This window comes from Choloepus didactylus, chromosome 26, assembly GCF_015220235.1.
Source record: "Choloepus didactylus isolate mChoDid1 chromosome 26, mChoDid1.pri, whole genome shotgun sequence".
Lineage (NCBI taxonomy): Eukaryota > Metazoa > Chordata > Mammalia > Pilosa > Megalonychidae > Choloepus > Choloepus didactylus.
This window is the reverse complement of record NC_051332.1, coordinates 8,207,714-8,220,630: the sequence shown is the minus strand read 5'-3', so window position 1 is coordinate 8,220,630 and position 12,917 is coordinate 8,207,714. Positions and strand designations below refer to the sequence as shown.

At 39.0% G+C, this 12,917-nt stretch overlaps 2 pseudogenes; one reads left to right on the top strand and one right to left on the bottom strand.

The window, feature by feature from the left end:
* The first annotated feature begins 438 nt into the window (after positions 1 to 438).
* Positions 439 to 3,279, top strand: LOC119520723 (annotated as a pseudogene).
* A 1,856-nt stretch (positions 3,280 to 5,135) lies between these two features.
* LOC119520848 lies at positions 5,136 to 6,072 on the bottom strand (annotated as a pseudogene).
* Positions 6,073 to 12,917: the final 6,845 nt, after the last annotated feature.

Here is a 12,917-nt window from a genome sequence, read left to right as displayed (position 1 = left end):
CCAACTTGCACAACTATTATTCAACATTGAGCTTAATGTTGCAGCTACTATAATTAGGCAAGAAAAAGAAACAAAACGCATCCAAATTGGAATGGGAGAAATAAAATTTTCACTATTTACAGATGACATGATTTTATATTTAGAAATTCTTGAAAAATATACAACAAAGCTACAAAAACTAATTTAAAAAGTTCAGCAATATGATGGGATACAAAATCAACAATAGTGCTTCTATATACTAGTAGTGAGCTATTTGACAAAGAAATCAAGATAAAATTCCACTTACAATAGTATCTAAAAGAATCAAATACCTAGGAATAAACTTAAACAAGGATGTAAAAGATCTCTATTTAGAAAACTATAAAACATTGCTAACAGAAATAAAAGAAGAGCTAAATGAATTGAAGGGCATTCTGTGTTCATGGATTGGAAGGCTAGATGTCATTAGGATGTAAGTTCTACCCAGGTTGACCTACAGATTCAATGCAATACCAGTCAAAATCCCAACAGCTCACTTTGCAGAAATAGAAAAGCCAAATATCAAATTTAACTGCAAGATTAGCAGGCTTTGAATAGGGAAAAGTATCTTGAAAAAAAAAGATTAAAGTTTGAGGACTCATACCTCCTGAGTTTAAAACATGTTAAAAAGGTACAGTTGTCAAAACAACTTGATACTGACCTGATGATGAGCATACAGATCAATGGAATTGAATTGAGTGTGCAGAAATTGATGCTCAGATCTACGATCACTTTATTTTTACAAGTTTCCCAAATCCACTCAATAGGGAGAGAACAGTTTTCAATAAATGGTTTTGGGAGAACTTGATAGCCATGTCTAAAAAAATGAAAGAGGGACCCTATCTCACAAACTATACAAAAATTAACTGAAAATGGATTAAAAACCTAAATATGAGACAGTACCATAAAACTCCCAGAAGAAAATGTATGGAAATAGCTACAAGATCTAGTGTCAGGCAGTGGTTTCTTAGAACTTACTCCCAAATCACCAGCAATGAAAGAAAAAATAGGTAAATGAGATCTCCTCATATTAAATACTTGTGCATTTCAAAGGAATTTGTTGAAAAGGTGAAAAATCAGTCTACTCAGTCAGAGAATATATTTGGAAAACACTTATCAGCTAAGTGATTGAAATCCAAAATATATAAAGACATCCTACAACTGAAAAATAAAAAATCCAATTTAAAAATGGTTAAAAGACATGAATAGACATTTCATAAGAGGAAATACAAATGTTGAAAAAGCACATGAGAAGATGCCCAACTTAACTAGCTATTATGGCAATGCAAGTCAAAACCACGAGTTGTCATTTTACACTTACTAGTTTCATCACTGTAAGCAAACAGAAACCTACAAATGTTGGAGTGAATGTGAAGATATAGAAACACCTATTCACAGCTGGTGGGAATTTAGAATGGGGCACCTGTTGTGGAAGACAGTTTGGCGTTTTCTCAGGAAGCTAAGTACAGAACTACCATATGATATGTCAATCCCACTGCTAGGTAAAAAACACAAAAGAACTGAAATCAGGGACATGAACAGACACTTGCACACTGATGTTCATAGCAGTATTATTCACAATTGCCAAAAGATGGAAACAACCCAAGTGTCCATCAACATATGAATGGATAAGCAAAATGTGGTATATACGTACGATTGAATATGATTCAGCAATAAGAAAGATTGAAGTCCTGAAGTATGTGACAGCATGGATGAACCCTGAGGATATTATATTCAGTGAAGTAAGTCAGACACAAAAGGACAAATATTGTATGATCTCACTAATGTGAACTGATTATATTAAATTCATAGAATTAAAGTATAGAGTATAGGTTACTAGGAGATAGAATGAAGGTAGAGAATGGGGAGTGGATGTTTAATGTGTACAGGATTTTTAACTAGGTTTAAGTTAAATGTTTGGAAATGGAGAGCAGTGCTGGTAACACAATTTCGTGTGTGTAATTTAACCACATTGAATTATGTGTGTGATTGGTTTTGAAAGGGGAAGTTTAGAGTCATGTGTGTCACAAGAAGGAAATCTAGAGGATTAAACCTAGGAGCGTATGACACAGTGAACCCTGTGGTGTTCGATGACTGTGACTGCTGGAAGAAATATAAAAAATATTCTTTTGTGAACTAAAACAAATATATCTCAGAATTACAAGGAGCTAATAATAGAGTGGTACATGGAAAAACACGCAGCTGTTGCAAACTTGGGACCATAGTTAACAGTAATAGTTTAGTATTTTCTCATCAATAACAACAAATGGGCCGAGGCAGGATGAGTGACGTGATTGGCAGAATCGTTTCGTTGTGGGCCAATGTCCTCCAATCCTGGACAGCAGCTCTGGTGGGAGCAATGAGGGCGTCCGGGAGGCGGGCCCGGCCAGCGCCGGCGGGGAAAAGCAGCGGTAGAGAGCGCAGGTCCCGGCCCAACAAATGAGCGGCTCCCTGGGGAAGCGGCGGCGGCGGCCGACCAGGCCCGGGCGTGCGGGCGGCGGGCTCGGGCTTTGGCGGCGGCAGCGGCTCGGGGGAGCAACCGGACTCGCTGGTGAGGAAGGACAAGGTGGTGGTCTTCCTCAAGGGGACGCCTGAGCAGCCCCAGTGCGGCTTCAGCCACGCCACGGTGCAGATCCTGCGGCCGCAGGGCGTCAGCGAATACGCGGCATACAGCGCTCTGGACGACCCCGAGCTCCCGCAAGGCATTAAAGATTATTCCTACTGGCCCACCATCCCGCGGGTGTAGCTCAATGGCGAGGTTGTGGGTGGCTGTGACATTATTCTGCATATGCACCAGAACGTGGACCTGGTGGAAGAACTGAAAAAGCTGGGGATCCGTTCCGTCCTTTTAGATGAAAAAAACGACCAAGACTCAAAATGAGGGTGGCACGGGTCCTTGCTGAGCAGAATGTTCCGCTCTCGGGAGAGGAAGCTTTCAGTGTCAAAGACTCACTGCCAGAAAAGCCTTACCAATTTGGGGTTTCATCATTAAGACGACAACTGCTTGCACTAACCTATTCTTCAGGTGAGCAGCTGGGTGGTTTTAGTCTGGTATTTGGGCTAAGAATATTGTAAAGTGAATTATAACCTCTGCACTGTAATAATTCAATGTTGTAATATGATATTGCTGCAAACAAAATTTGTTCTTATATTGTCATTTACTCCTTACCTGATTCAGGAATAAAACTCGGAGCTTTTGAATCATTATCATTCATGGCTCCTCTGCAAGTGAGTCAGCCTGCAGAGATAACATGTCTCCCCTCCGCAATTTTATAACTTTTTCTGTTAAGGAAATAATGGCAAGAAAGAAAATATTATAACTGGGGTGATTTTTTTTTTTTTTTAAATAAGCTGCCAATTCGGTGATACCATGAGTTGTTCATTGTGAATAGTAGTAATCCTGTAAGGATTTTTGTGCCTGCAACTTCGTGTTTTCCTGATTTGAGTGATTGTTATAGTCTGTTAAATTTGCCTCAAAAACTGCTATCAAAAACAAAACAAAAACTAAAACTAAAACAAACAAAACAAAAAACTGAAAGTACCACACCTGTGCTAGGTGCTAGGGGTCAATAATAGAGGGGATAAGGTGTATGTTTTGTTTTGTTTTGTTGAGTAATGGAAATATTCAATAATTGGTTGTAGTGATAATAACAACTCAGTGATGATACTGAGAACTATTGATTGTATACTTTGGATGGATTGTATGTTATGAGTATACATCTTAATTAAACTGTTTTAAAAGACTTATGAGGAGGTCATTATAGTGTGAAGCTCATTCCTAAGATGTTTTTAGGGAAATAATATGAGATATACCCGAGGTCTTCTTTGTTATATAAACTGTATAAAAGAAGAAAAACACCTGCTATGGTTGGCAGATACCTAGAAAATAGGAAATTATTCAGTGCTATAAAGTATAATATGCTCCATTGCAATATAATGTGTTAATTCTATCTTTATAATTTTGCGCAAGTATGACTACTAAAAAATGGAATCTCTTGTTCTTTTTTGGTTTTGTAGAGGAATAGCAGTATATTCTATGTTTGATTTCCTGTATTTGTGTGTGCTTTAACTCATTGAGATGATACTAAATTCTTGCAAACTATTTGACACATTGTTCCAACTTCCATAAGTGAATTAAGAAAGACAAAACTACACCATAATAATTGTTGCTGATGTTCTCACAAACATTGGGGACTGACGGCTTGATGTGCTGAGCCCTCTTGTCTTGGGGTTTGCCCCTGTGAAGCTTGTTGCTGCAAGGAGAGCCTTAACCTGCTATAATTGGGCCTAAGAGTCTCCCCCTGAGTGCCTCTTTGTTGCTCAGATTTGGCCCTCTCTCTCTAACTAAGCCACCTTGGTGGGTGATCTCACTGCCCTCCCCCCTGCATTGGACCTGACTCCCAGGGGTGGAAATCTCCCTGGCAACACAGGATATGACTCCTGCAGATGAATCTGGACTCAGCATCATGGGATTGAGAACATCTTCTTGACCAAAAGGGGGATGCAAAATGAAATAAAGCTTCAGTGGCTGAGAGATTTCAAATGGAGTCGAGACGTCACTCTGGTGAACATTCTTACACGCTATGTAGATAACACTTTTTAGGTTTCAATATATTGGACTAGCTAGAGTAAATATCTGAAATTACCAAACTCCAACCCAGTAGCCTTGACTCTTGAAGACAGTTGTAAAACAATGTAGCTTACAAGGGGTGACAGTGTGATTGTGAAAACCCTGTGGATTGCACTCCCTTTATCCAATATATGGAAGGATGAGCAGAAAAATGGGGAAAAAACCTAAATGAAAAAATAGGGTGAGATGGGGGGAGATTTGGGTATTCTTTTTTTATTTTTATTTTTCATTCTGATTCTTATTCTTTCTGGTGTAAGGAAAATTTTCAAAAATAGATTGGGGTGATGAATGCACAACTATAAGATGGTACTGTGAACCATGGATGATTGCATAGTATAATCACATACCATGTGATTATATCTCAATAAAACTGAATTAGGAAAAAAAAACTACTTCATAACAGAAAGTAATTTGGTAATTTGAAGTGCTCATTAACAGGTCAGCAAATGAAGATATATTGCCTGCCTACATCCAAAAAATGCCTGCCTTATTTTGCAAATAATTTCTTTTGAATAAGTTCCCTTATTACTCTTTTAACATCTTTGTTTCTCAGGCTATAGATAAAAGGATTTAACATAGGACTCACAAAGATATAAAAAACAGCTGCAATTTTGCCCTCTTCTACAGATGTATCAGAAGGGGGCCTCAAATGCATGCAGAACAGAGTTCCATAAAAGATGGTGACAGACATCAGATGGGACCCACAGGTAGAGAACGCTTTGTGCCATCCCTCAGTTGAGTGGATGCCCAGGATGACTGTGAAGATGAACATATAAGAGACAAGGATGATGGTAAGAGAACAAGTGAGGTTGAAACCAGCTACCACAAACATGGCAGTTTCTTTGGCATAGGTATCTGAGCAGGCAAGGATTATGAGAGGTGGGTCTGCAAAGTAAAAGTGGTCGATCTCATTGGGTCCACAGAAGGACAGACAAAGCATCAGGATGGTCTGGGCCAGACCATTGGCAAAGCCATAAATATAGGGAGCAGGAACCAGAGAGAAGCAGGTACGTCTGGACATTTTACTCCCATATAACAAAGGCTTACAGATGGCCATGTAGTGGTCATAAGCCATTACTGCAAGGATATAATAGTCAGTGATCACCAGCGAAATAAAAGTGGAATTGCATCAAACAACCAGTGAAGGAAATGGTTTTTCTCTTCTATAAGAAATTAACTAGAATCTGAGGAGTGACAGTAGTGGAATAACAGACATCTACTAAGGAGAGGTGACTGAGGAAGAAATTCATTGGAGTATCAAGTTTTGAGTCACTTCTGATTAACAAAATCATGGTCACATTGCCTATTACTGTGATAAGATAGATCAGTAGGAATACCACAAAAAGGACAGGTTGCAACTCAGCTTGATCTGTCAGTCCCAGGAGAATAAACTCAGTCACAGGTGTGTAGTTTTTCTTTAACATTGTATTTTCTTGGCTTCTCATGAGCTCTAAAGAAAAGTAAATAAAATTCATTGCTATGTTGAATTTATTCATAACCCCCATGATGTCATCTAATACTTCTTCCTCTTCTGTCAAACATGTAGTTATATGTGACATAAAGAAATAGCCTAATAAGCAGTGACTTATAATTTAGACATCTAAACTGATATAGATCTCCTTATGTATAAAGGCAGTCTTACATTCTTTTTTTAACTGGCACCATTTCTGGAACTCTTTATGACATTTGTCCATTTACAATTCCTTGGACCTGTGGATGAAATTACTGCTTTTCTTTGAAATTGTAATCCTTTGTTGTATAGTATCTGAAGTATTAATCTGAATCTTACCTATGCCATGCCCAGCTGAATGGGCTTGGGCATAAATGAAACCATTATATGATTTGTGTATGCAACTGAATAGACTTGGGCATAAATGGAACTTATATATGGGGCATATCATTGTAGAACTGGATCTCCTTTCCCAGCTCTCTGAACATCTTAACTGTTCCCTCACCCTGCAATGTTTGTCCATTTTCCCCACTCAAGACTACCTCAGTTGATCCTCTTATCACCCAATCTTACTAAACTTTTAAGACAAGCTCATGATCTCATCAGTTTTATATTATTTTCTGTGTGTGCCATATAGGGCAAAAAGTGGTCCTTGGGGATGAAAGTAAATCTTCCTGCTTTTATGTATAAAGCAGTGAAATACATACAGTCTGTAAACAAATACATATATGTATATGTGTATCTCTATCTATCTATAGAGACAAATATCTATATATTATAATTTTCATAGGGAAGCAGGGGTGATTAGGGAAAAATAAAGTGTAAAAAGATTCTCTTTTGGGGTAGATTGCAAAAAAAAAAAAAAAAGGTTGGGAAAAATTGCCCCAGATAATAATGACTTCAAAGATTACCTTAGGAGGCGGGGCAAGATGGAAGACTGGTGAGCTGTATGTTTTAGTTACTCCTCCAGGAAAGTAGGTAGAAAGCCAGGAACTGCGTGGACTGGACACCACAGAGCAATCTGTCTTTGGGCATACTTCATACAACACTCATGAAAATGACGAACTGCTGAGATCAGCAAAATCTGTAAGTTTTTGCGGCCAGGGGACCTGCGCCCCTCCCTGCCAGGCTCAGTCCCGTGGGAGGAGGGGCTGTCAGCTCCGGGAAGGAGAAGGGAGAACTGCAGTGGCTGCTCTTATCGGAAACTCATTCTACTGATCCAGACTCCAACCATAGATAGACAGAGACCAGACACCAGAGAATTTGTGAGCAGCCAGCCCAGCAGAGAGGAGACAGGCATAGAAAAAAAAAAAAAACAACACGAAAAACTCCAAAATAAAAGCAGAGGATTTTTAGAGTTCTGGTGAACACAGAAAGGGGAAGGGCGGAGCTCAGGCCCTAAGGCACATATGCAAATCCCGAAGAAAAGCTGATCTCTCTGCCCTGTGGACCTTTCCTTAATGGCCCTGGTTGCTTTGTCTCTTAGCATTTCAATAACCCATTAGATCTCTGAGGAGGACCCTTTTTTTTTTTTTTTTAATCCTTTTTTCTTTTTCTAAAACAATTACTCTAAGAAGCCAAATAGAGAAAGCTTCAAAGACTTTCAATTTGGGCACGTCAAGTCAAGAGCAGAACTAAGAGAGCTCTGAGACAAAAGGCAATAATCCAGTGGCTGAGAAAATTCACTAAACACCACAACTTCCCAAGAAAAGGGGGGTGTCTGCTCACAGCCACCATCCTGGTGGACAGGAAACACTCCTGCCCATCGCCAGCCCCATAGCCCAGAGCTGCCCCAGACAACCCAGTGTGATGGAAGGGCTTCAAATAACAGGCACACACCACAAAACTGGGCGTGGACATTAGCCTTCCCTGCAACCTCAGCTGATTGTCCCAGAGTTGGGAAGGTGGAGCAGTGTGAATTAACAAAGCCCCATTCAGCCATCATTTGAGCAGACTGGGAGCCTCCCTACACAGCCCAGCAGCCCAGAACAGCCCTGAGGGGACGGCACTCACCTGTGACATAGCACAGTCATCCCTCAACAGAGGACCCAGGGTGCACAGCCTGGAAGAGGGGCCCACTTGCAAGTCTCAGGAGCCATACGCCAATACCAAGGACTTCTGGGTCAGTGGCAGAGACAAACTGTGGCAGGACTGAACTGAAGGATTAGACTATTGCAGCAGCTTTAAAACTCTAGGATCACCAGGGAGATTTGATTGTTAGGGCCACCCCCCCTTCCCGACTGCCCAGAAACACGCCCCACATACAGGGCAGGCAACACCAACTACACACGCAAGCTTGGTACACCAATTGGGCCCCACAAGACTCACTCCCCCACTCACCAAAAAGGCTAAGCAGGGGAGAACTGGCTTGTGGAGAACAGGTGGCTCGTGGACGCCACCTGCTGGTTAGTTAGAGAAAGTGTACTCCACGAAGCTGTAGATCTGATAAATTAGAGATAAGGACTTCAATAGGTCTACAAACCCTAAAAGAACCCTATCAAGTTCAGCAAATGCCACGAGGCCAAAAACAACAGAAAATTATAAAGCATATGAAAAAACCAGACGATATGGATAACCCAAGCCCAAGCACCCAAATCAAAAGACCAGAAGAGACACAGCATCTAGAGCAGCTACTCAAAGAACTAAAGATGAACAATGAGACCATAGTACGGGATATGAAGGAAATCAAGAAGACTCTAGAAGAGCATAAAGAAGACATTGCAAGACTAAATAAAAAAATGGATGATCTTATGGAAATTAAAGAAACTGTTGACCAAATTAAAAGATTCTGGACACTCATAGTGCAAGACTAGAGGAAGTTGAACAACGAATCAGTGACCTGGAAGATGACAGAATGGAAAATGAAAGCATAAAAGAAAGAATGGGGAAAAAAATTGAAAAAATCAAAATGGACCTCAGGGATATGATAGATAATATGAAACGTCCAAATATAAGACTCATTGGTGTCCCAGAAGGGGAAGAAAAGGGTAAAGGTCTAGGAAGAGTATTCAAAGAAATTGTTGGGGAAAACTTCCCAAATCTTCTAAACAACATAAATACACAAATCATAAATGCTCAGCGAGCTCCAAATAGAATAAATCCAAATAAACCCACTCCAAGACATATACTGATCACACTGTCAAAACAGAAGAGAAGGAGCAAGTTCTGAAAGCAGCAGGAGAAAAGCAATTCACCACATACAAAGGAAACAGCATAAGACTAAGTAGTGACTACTCAGCAGCCACCATGGAGGCAAGAAGGCAGTGGCACGATATATTTAAAATTCTGAGTGAGAAAAATTTCCAGCCAAGAATACTTTATCCAGCAAAGCTCTCCTTCAAATTTGAGGGAGAGCTTAAATTTTTCACAGACAAACAAATGCTGAGAGAATTTGCTAACAAGAGACCTGCCCTACTGGAGATACTAAAGGGAGCCCAACAGACAGAGAAACAAAGACAGGACAGAGAGACTTGGAGAAAGGTTCAGTACTAAAGAGATTCGGTATGGGTACAATAAAGGATATTAATAGAGAGAGGGGAAAAATATGGCAAACATAAACCAAAGGATAAGATGGTTGATTCAAGAAATGCCTTCACGGTTATAACATTGAATGTAAATGGATTAAACTCCCCAATTAAAAGATATAGATTCGCAGAATGGATCAAAAAAAATGAACCATCAATATGTTGCATACAAGAGACTCATCTTAGACATAGGGACACAAAGAAACTGAAAGTGAAAGGATGGAAAAAATATTTCATGCAAGCTACAGCCAAAAGAAAGCAGGTGTAGCAATATTAATCTCAGATAAAATAGACTTCAAATGCAGGGATGTTTTGAGAGACAAAGAAGGCCACTACATACTAATAAAAGGGGCAATTCAGCAAGAAGAAATAACAATCGTAAATGTCTATGCACCCAATCAAGGTGCCACAAATACATGAGAGAAACACTGGCAAAACTAAAGGAAGCAATTGATGTTTCCACAATAATTGTGGGAGACTTCAACACATCACTCTCTCCTATAGATAGATCAACCAGACAGAAGACCAATAAGGAAATTGAAACCTAAACAATCTGATAAATGAATTAGATTTAACAGACATATACAGGACATTACATCCCAAATCACCAGGATACACATACTTTTCTAGTGCTCACAGAACTTTCTCCAGAATAGATCATATGCTGGGACATAAAACAAGCCTCAATAAATTTAAAAAGATTGAAATTATTCAAAGCACATTCTCTGACCACAATGGAATACAATTAGAAGTCAATAACCATCAGAGACTTAGGAAAATTCACAAATACCTGGAGGTTAAACAACACACTCCTAAACAATCAGTGGGTTAAAGAAGAAATAGCAAGAGAAATTGCTAAATATATAGAGACAAACGAAAATGAGAACACAACATACCAAATCCTATGGGATGCAGCAAAAGCAGTGCTAAGGGGGAAATTTATAGCACTAAACGCATATATTAAAAAGGAAGAAAGAGCCAAAATCAAAGAACTAATGGATCAACTGAAGAAGCTAGAAAATGAACAGCAAACCAATCCTAAACCAAGTAGAAGAAAAGAAATAACAAGGATTAAAGCAGAAATAAATGACATAGAGAACAAAAAAACAATAGAGAGGATAAATATCACCAAAAGTTGGTTCTTTGAGAAGATCAACAAGATTGACAAGCCCCTAGCTAGACTGACAAAATCAAAAAGAGAGAAGACCCATATAAACAAAATAATGAATGAAAAAGGTGACATAACTGCAGATCCTGAAGAAATTAAAAAAAATTATAAGAGGATATTATGAACAACTGTATGGCAACAAACTGGATAATGTAGAAGAAATGGACAATTTCCTGGAAACATATGAACAACCTAGACTGACCAGAGAAGAAATAGAAGACCTCAACCAACCCATCAAAAGCAAAGAGATCCAATCAGTCATCAAAAATCTTCCCACAAATAAATGCCCAGGGCCAGATGGCTTCACAGGGGAATTCTACCAAACTTTCCAGAAAGAACTGACACCAATCTTACTCAAACTCTTTCAAAACATTGAAGAAAATGGAACACTACCTAACTCATTTTATGAAGCTAACATCAATCTAATACCAAAACCAGGCAAAGATGCTACAAAAAAGGAAAACTACCGGCCAATCTCCCTAATGAATATAGACGCAAAAATCCTCAACAAAATACTTGCAAATCGAATCCAAAGACACATGAAAAAAATCATACACCATGACCAAGTGGGGTTCATTCCAGGCATGCAAGGATGGTTCAACATAAGAAAAACAATCAGTGTATTACAACACATTAAAAACTCGAAAGGGAAAAATCAATTGATCATCTCAATAGATGCTGAAAAAGCATTTGACAAAATCCAACATCCCTTTTTGATAAAAACACTTCAAAGGTAGGAATTGAAGGAAACTTCCTCAACATGATAAAGAGCATATATGAAAAACCCACAGCCAGCATAGTACTCAATGGTGAGAGACTGAAAGCCTTCCCTCTAAGATCAGGAACAAGACAAGGATGCCCGCTGTCACCACTGTTATTCAACATTGTGCTGGAAGTGCTAGCCAGGGCAATCTGGCAAGACAAAGAAATAAAAGGCATCCAAATTGGAAAAGAAGAAGTAAAACTGTCATTGTTTGCAGACGATATGATCTTATGTCTAGAAAACCCCTGAGAAATCGACAATACAGCTACTAGAGCTAATAAACAATTTAGCAAAGTAGGCGGGATACAAGGTTAATGCACATAAGTCAGTAATGTTTCTATATGCTAGAAATGAACAAACTGAAGAGACACTCAAGCAAAAGATACCATTTTCAATAGCAACTAAAAAATCAAGTACCTAGGAATCAACTTAACCAAAGATGTAAAGACCTATACAAAGAAAACTACATAACTCTACTAAAAGAAATAGAAGGGGACCTTAAAAGATGGAAAAATATTCCATGTTCATGGATAGGAAGGCTAAATGTCATTAAGATGTCAATTCCACCCAAACTCATCTACAGATTCAATGCAATCCCAATCAAAATTCCAACAACCTACTTTGCAGACTTGGAAAAGCTAGTTATCAAATTTATTGGAAAGGGAAGATGCCTCGAATTGCTAAAGACAACTCTAAAAAAGAAAAACGAAGTGGGAGGACTTACACTCCCTGACTTTGAAGCTTATTATAAAGCCACAGTTGCCAAAACAGCATGGTACTGGCACAAAGATAGACATATAGATCAATGGAATCGAATTGAGAATTCAGAGATAGACCCTCAGATCTATGGCAGACTGATCTTTGATAAGGCCCCCCTAAGTCACTGAACTGAGTCATATATGGTCTTTTCAACAAATGGGGCTGGGAGAGTTGGATATCCATATCCAAAAGAATGAAAAGGACCCCTACCTCACCCCTACACAAAAATTAACTCAAAATGGACCAAAGATCTCAATATAAAGAAAGTACCATAAAACTCCCTAGAAGATAATGTAGGAAAACATCTTCAAGACCTGTATTAGGCGGCCACTTCCTAGACTTTACACCCCAAAGCACAAGCAACAAAAGAGAAAATAGATAAATGGGGACTCCTGAAGCTTAGAAGTTTCTGCACCTCAAAGGAATTTCTCAAAAAGGTAAAGAGGCAGGCAACTCATGGGAAAAAATTTTTGGAAACCATGTATCTGACAAAGACTGATATCTTGCATATACAAAGAAATCCTACAACTCAATGACAATAGTACAGACAGCCCAATTATAAAATGGGCAAAAGATATGAAAAGGACAGTTCTCTGAAGAGGAAA